This window comes from Phalacrocorax carbo, unplaced genomic scaffold, assembly GCF_963921805.1.
Source record: "Phalacrocorax carbo unplaced genomic scaffold, bPhaCar2.1 SCAFFOLD_56, whole genome shotgun sequence".
Classification (NCBI taxonomy): Eukaryota; Metazoa; Chordata; class Aves; order Suliformes; family Phalacrocoracidae; genus Phalacrocorax; species Phalacrocorax carbo.
Window position 1 is genome coordinate 113964 of NW_026990375.1, and position 7197 is coordinate 121160.

General features: G+C 60.9%; 1 long non-coding RNA gene across 1 annotated transcript; it reads right to left on the minus strand.

The window, feature by feature from the left end:
- Positions 1 to 5714: 5714 nt before the first annotated feature.
- Positions 5715 to 6723, minus strand: LOC135311074 (uncharacterized). The gene is made up of 3 exons (XR_010370956.1): positions 6599 to 6723; positions 6023 to 6214; positions 5715 to 5764 (listed from the first exon to the last, which is right to left on the minus strand). It is a non-coding gene; the product is annotated as an uncharacterized LOC135311074 (long non-coding RNA).
- Between the last annotated feature and the right edge of the window lie 474 nt (positions 6724 to 7197).

A 7197-nucleotide genomic window follows, 5' to 3' on the forward strand; every position in this document is an offset into this window, starting at 1 on the left:
AATAAAGAACGCCTGCTCTTTAATACTAAATCGGCGTTGAGGAGTTGTTTCCGATTTTACCACGTTTTTCGGTAACACACGGAGTCAGACCAAGAGGGCCAGAGAAAGACAAAATACCGACAGGCTACAGAACAGAGCAGGAGGAATAAAAAAATAAAAACGGAGCCAGAGCCAGGCAGAGAGAGGCAGAGAAAGAACAAGTAGCCACAGGCTACAGGACAGAGAGAGGGAGGCCTGAAAAGACGGGGAGGCAGGGAGCCACTCAGAGCGAGATGGAGAAAGAAGGGGCGGGGGGGGGCGCCAAAAAAAAAAAAAAAAAAAAATTTTGCAGCAGGTAAGGAAAGAGAGGGGGCCAGGGGGGAGAGACAGGGAGGGCCCAGGACGCACAAGAGAGGCAACGGGGCCCCAGTGGCCCAGGACTCACCGCGACTCTCGCTCTCAGCGCTGCTGGCACAATTTAGCCGTTCAGATGCTTCTTTCCCCTCCTCTCCGCCCTGCCTCTTCTGCAGCTCCAGACTCTAGGCCGTTCTCCACCTAAAGAGGATACATGGGTGTCTTACCGCTCTTACGAGATGAGGCTTCCTAGGCACGTAGCCTAGCTCGCTCGTGCACTACACGCCCGTACCCAACTCCCGGTTACGCGTACAGACCCTGCGGTGCACGTTGGTGGCCTGGCCCGCTGCGGGCTACGAAGGGGGATCCTCCCTCCCTCACCTGCAGGGACAGGCTCTCTCTTGCCTGCGGCAGGAAGGCAGCTGGCAGCCAGAGCGCCTTCAGTTTCTTCTGCTTTACCTTTCGTTGGCGTCTCCAGCTTCAGCCGAGGCAGCTCCTGTCCACAGCCGGGAAGGGCTCTGTGTGTCCCTTTTCGCCCCCGCGCTGCGAGGATGGCAACGCCGGGCAGAGAGAAGCCACGCAAGCCTGAGACGGCTGCAGTCAACGGCATCCCCGGGGGAAGGACAGACAACCATGTCCTCAGCACGGTCTCTGGGAGAGGGAAAGAAGAAACAGCGACCGTCATTACCGTCGATCGACCCTGGCCAAAGCCCCTCCTTGCGCAGGGGCTTCTGGACACACCGCCCCTTCCCCGCGCTACTGCTAAGGGCCCCTGCGCCGAGGGGGAATCCAGTGCGCTCGAGGGCCGGCTCGCTGCCTTCACGACAGGGCCTGGGGGCGGCCAAGGGCTACGCAGCACGCTTCAGGGGAGGTGCCGGGGCTGGGGGCAGGCGCACGGGGCAAGGGGGGGCCAGGGGAGGCTGAGCGGGAGCTCCGGTGAGCCGGGGAGGCGGCGGCCATCATCTGCGCCCTGGGCAGGGGGAAAAGGTCCTCCTCCTTTCCCTCTTCCCTTCTGTCAGCTCCCGGGGAACTCACCGCTTCTCGGGGAGCGGCCGCACCTGGAAGCCCCCAGAAATCAACACGAATCCAACCCCAAAAATACACCGCGCCTACCGTACGCGGCACGGCCGCCCGGCACCCGAGCGCCGGAACACCGCGCCTCCCGCCGCGCCCCGGCGAGCCACGTGACAGGGCCGGCAGCCACTGCGCCAGGACTACCGCTCCCGGCACGCTCTGCGCCACAACACGGCCGCCCGGCAGCCCCCCGCCGCAAGGACTACAGCTCCCGGCATGCTCTGCGCCACAACACGGCCGCCCGGCAGCCGCGCGCCGCAAGGACTACAGCTCCCGGCATGCTCTGCGCCACAACACGGCCGCCCGGCAGCCCCCCGCCACAAGGACTACAGCTCCCGGCATGCTCTGCGCCACAACACGGCCGCCCGGCAGCCCCCCGCCACAAGGACTACAGCTCCCGCCATGCTCTGCGCCACAACACGGCCGCCCGCCCAGCCGCCACACGCACCACCACAGCTCCCGCCACGCCGCGAGCCCGCCCTCCCCGCTCTCTCACCCTGCGGGGCACCGTCCCTCCCGCCGATGCACCCGGAAGCCCCACCGAGCCCTCAGCACAGCCTCGCTCTCCCCACCGCCCGCTCCGACCCGCCGCTGCCCCGCCGCAGCCCTCCTCGGGGCTTGACCCGGCACGCAGCGGCCCCCCACCCAGCCCCCGCTCACCTCCTCCCTCGCTACACTCGCAGCCCGCTGACGCTCGGCCACAGCTCCGCTCCGCCCCGCCCTCGGCTCACACTGGCCCCCCGGAGCAGGGCACCACCCCTTTTCCAGGGAGGAGCCGGCACCGCCAGCCCCACTGCCCGCACCTGGGGCTCCTCCAGCCAGACCCCGCCCACAGCTGAGGCGCAGCAGCAACGGGGGGCCCCCTCCCCTCACCCCCACAGTGCACCACCTCCTCCCCTGGGCTCCATCACAGCCCCTTGCCCCACGCCAAGGGAGCGCAAACGCAGCCCTCAGGCCAAAGGAGAGGGCAGCTGTTTGTGCAGACGCGCACGTAACAAGTCCCAGGAGCGATTCGTGGCTCAGGGTCCCCAACGCTCCCCCTGCCCCAAGGCCACCTCGGCCGCCGTTGCCGCAGCCGCACGGAGCTGGTGGTGGCTGGGATAGTGCTCATTTTCTCCACAGTAGCTAGGAAGGGATACGTTTTGGATTTATGCTCAAAACCCCGTTAATAATGTAGAGATGTTTTGGTTCTTGCTGAGCACTGCTTCCACAGTCAGGGCCTCTTCTGGTTCTCTCAGTGCCCCACCAGCAAGTAGGCTGGGACAGCTGGGAAAGCTTTCCCAGCTAACTGACCAAAGGGATATTCCATACCATTTGACATCATGCTCAGCACACGCAGCTGGGGGAAGAAGGGGGAGTCCTTGGGGCGGGGGGGGGGGGGGGGGCTACGGCATTTCTCTCCCTAAGTAACCATGACACATGACAGAGCCCTGCTTTCCCAGAGGTGGCTCAACACCTGCCCGCCGAAAAGGAGGAGTGAATTCATTCCTTGCTTTGCTTCCACGCACAGCTTTTGCTTTACCTATTAAACAGTCTTGATCTCAGCCCATGATTTTTCTCACTTTTACCCTTCCAGCTCTCTCCCCCAGCCCACTGAGGGTGGAGCGAGCAAGCAGCTCCCTGGTGCAGAGTTGCCAGCTGGGGCTAAACCACGGCACGCGCTTGTCCGCGTTTGGCAGGGAAGGGACCGTCCGTCGCCTGGCTCCTGGAGCGACGGGCTGCTGGGCAGAGGGGGAGGCCACCAAAGGTGAGGAGCAGGGCACAGGACAGTAGGAAGAGAGAAGAGAAGAGCGGCAGCCGGCTGGACGGGGGCGGGGGGGCGTGTGTGCGTGTAGTGAGAAGGCACGAGGCAGGGAACAGGACGGCCAGAGAAGGACAGGGAGCCTGACGGAGGTGGAGATACAAGCAGCAGAGAGAGGGGAAGAGAGGCAGCAGAAAGAGGGGGGAAGAGCAGGACACAGACCAACAAAGAAGGAAGAGGAGCAGGCTGGAGACGCACAAAGAACCTGGGGCAGGCAGCACGACAGCGAGGGAGGAAAGAAGAATAGGGGCAGGAAGCTGGACCGAGCGCGATGGAGACAGACAAGACAAGCGACAAGAACAGGGCAGAAAGGGAAGAATGAAGCCACGGGGACAGGGAGCCGAGACAGCCAACAACGGAGGGAAGGGGCCGGGGAGGGAACACCACAAAACAAACCATGGGGCTACGTGGTACAGAGCACGAGAAGGCAGAGAATTAAGAATTAGGGACAGGGAGCCAGAGAAACAACAACAAAAAAAACCACCCAAAACAAAGGGAGATGGGGAGCAAAAGGAATCGCAATGCGTACAGAAAGGAGAGAGAAACAATTCTAAAACAGGGTCACAGGGAAGCCAGAGACAGCAAGATGGAGAAAGGACAAAAGCTACAGGCTACAGGGCAGAGAGGGAAGAATTAATGAATAGACACAGAGAGCTGGGCAGAAAGAGATGGAGAAAGGCTGAAGATCACACGGCCAACAGGGAAGAGAGAAGAGAGGGAGGAATTTTCAAAACAGGGGCAAGAAGCCAGAGAGAGGGAGAGAGGCGCAACAATAAAATGGGGACAGGCCACAGGGCGGCGAGGAGGGAATCGATGAATAAGAACAGGAGACCAAAGAGAACACAATGTAGAATGGAAAAAAGGAACAGCGGCCTACAGGGAAGGAGGAATTAAAGATCAGGCACTGGGAGGCAGACAGAGACACATGAAGAAACAAGTAGGAAAAAAAAAAAAAAAAAACACACAACGGCAATGGGCTACAAAGACAGACAGAGAGGGAAGAAATAAAACATAGCAGCAAGGAGCTGGACAGAGAGAGATGAGGACAAACAAATAGCACGGGTCTACGTGACAGAGAACGTGGAATTAGAACACAGAGAGGGGGAGCTGGACAGAGAGAGAGGCCGAGAGAAAAATCTAGACGGGCTACGGCGGGCAGAGGCAGGAATTAAAACCTAGGGACAGGGAGCTGGACAGAGAGAGACAGAGATCACAGGGAACAGCGGCGGGTGCAGGAAGAACAGGAATTCAAGAATAGGGAAAGGGAGCTGGACAGAGAAGAACTCAGGCAGGCAAGTAACAGTAGCAGGGTACAGAGCAGAGCAGACGAACTAAAAAGCGCGGCGGGAGCGTTGAGGCAGACAGAGAGAGATTAAGAAAAAAGTCACGGGCTACGTGGCAAAGCAGGAGGAACTCAGAAACGGGGATGGCAACCAAGGGAGAGTGAGCTGGTGAAGGATAACGGGTATTCAAAGTGAGGGACGGGGAGCTGGGAAAAGCGAGGCAGAGAAAAACAGAATCACAGAGAGAATCACACAAAGCCAAAAAAGAAGAAACTGAACAACAGGAACAGGTGTAACCAAAGCGATGAAATCAACCAACCAGAGACGATGTTCCATTACGGGAACACGGAGCGTACGAATCAGCGCATCTGTCGATCTGCATTTTAGTCCCTAGGCGATCGTTAATGTCAGCAGAACAACAGACAACGTGCTTCTGTCAGAAAAGGATGACAAAACGCGGTTTCGTGTAGCGGACTGAGAAAACTAGCCAAGACTGCCAAGATTAAGAGCCAAGAAGGTAAAAGGCAATTCTGGCAGGGGGAGATCGCGACCACCGACTCACGGACCACCACCGAGCCTGCGCAGTGATTTACATACGGAACAAGCCAGTTTGTACCGATCAGTAGACAGGACGATAATGAATATGTATGAATACGTAAAATTTTGATCTACAAATTCTACGGGAAAGGTGTGTGAGGTACGCACGCCAGGAGAAGCGATCCCCCGTGCATCTGGCGCCGTGAATAAAGAACGCCTGCTCTTTAATACTAAATCGGCGTTGAGGAGTTGTTTCCGATTTTACCGCGTTTTTCGGTAACACACGGAGTCAGACCAAGAGGGCCAGAGAAAGACAAATACCGACAGGCTACAGAACAGAGCAGGAGGAATAAAAAAATAAAAACGGAGCCAGAGCCAGGCAGAGAGAGGCGGAGAAAGAAAAAGTAGCCACAGGCTACAGGACAGAGAGAGGGAGGCCTGAAAAGACGGGGAGGCAGGGAGCCACTCAGAGCGAGATGGAGAAAGAAGGGGCGGGGGGGGGCGCCAAAAAAAAAAAAAAAAAAATTTTGCAGCAGGTAAGGAAAGAGAGGGGGCCAGGGGGGAGAGACAGGGAGGGCCCAGGACGCACAAGAGAGGCAACGGGGCCCCAGTGGCCCAGGACTCACCGCGACTCTCGCTCTCAGCGCTGCTGGCACAATTTAGCCGTTCAGATGCTTCTTTCCCCTCCTCTCCGCCCTGCCTCTTCTGCAGCTCCAGACTCTAGGCCGTCCTCCACCTAAAGAGGATACATGGGTGTCTTACCGCTCTTACGAGATGAGGCTTCCTAGGCACGTAGCCTAGCTCGCTCGTGCACTACACGCCCGTACCCAACTCCCGGTTACGCGTACAGACCCTGCGGTGCACGTTGGTGGCCTGGCCCGCTGCGGGCTACGAAGGGGGATCCTCCCTCCCTCACCTGCAGGGACAGGCTCTCTCTTGCCTGCGGCAGGAAGGCAGCTGGCAGCCAGAGCGCCTTCAGTTTCTTCTGCTTTACCTTTCGTTGGCGTCTCCAGCTTCAGCCGAGGCAGCTCCTGTCCACAGCCGGGAAGGGCTCTGTGTGTCCCTTTTCGCCCCCGCGCTGCGAGGATGGCAACACCGGGCAGAGAGAAGCCACGCAAGCCTGAGACGGCCGCAGTCAACGGCATCCCCGGGGGAAGGACAGACAACCACGTCCTCAGCACGGTCTCTGCGAGAGGGAAAGAAGAAACAGCGACCGTCATTACCGTCGATCGACCCTGGCCAAAGCCCCTCCTTGCGCAGGGGCTTCTGGACACACCGCCCCTTCCCCGCGCTACTGCTAAGGGCCCCTGCGCCGAGGGGGAATCCAGTGCGCTCGAGGGCCGGCTCGCTGCCTTCACGACAGGGCCTGGGGGCGGCCAAGGGCTACGCAGCACGCTTCAGGGGAGGTGCCGGGGCTGGGGGCAGGCGCACGGGGCAAGGGGGGGCCAGGGGAGGCTGAGCGGGAGCTCCGGTGAGCCGGGGAGGCGGCGGCCATCATCTGCGCCCTGGGCAGGGGGAAAAGGTCCTCCTCCTTTCCCTCTTCCCTTCTGTCAGCTCCCGGGGAACTCACCGCTTCTCGGGGAGCGGCCGCACCTGGAAGCCCCCAGAAATCAACACGAATCCAACCCCAAAAATACACCGCGCCTACCGTACGCGGCACGGCCGCCCGGCACCCGAGCGCCGGAACACCGCGCCTCCCGCCGCGCCCCGGCGAGCCACGTGACAGGGCCGGCAGCCACTGCGCCAGGACTACAGCTCCCGCCATGCTCTGCGCCACAACACGGCCGCCCGGCAGCCCCCCGCCGCAAGGACTACAGCTCCCGGCACGCTCTGCGCCACAACATGGCCGCCCGGCAGCCCCCCGCCACAAGGACTACAGCTCCCGGCATGCTCTGCGCCACAACATGGCCGCCCGGCAGCCCCCCGCCACAAGGACTACAGCTCCCGGCATGCTCTGCGCCACAACACGGCCGCCCGGCAGCCCCCCGCCACAAGGACTACAGCTCCCGGCATGCTCTGCGCCACAACACGGCCGCCCGGCAGCCCCCCGCCGCAAGGACTACAGCTCCCGGCATGCTCTGCGCCACAACACGGCCGCCCGGCAGCCCCCCGCCGCAAGGACTACAGCTCCCGGCATGCTCTGCGCCACAACATGGCCGCCCGGCAGCC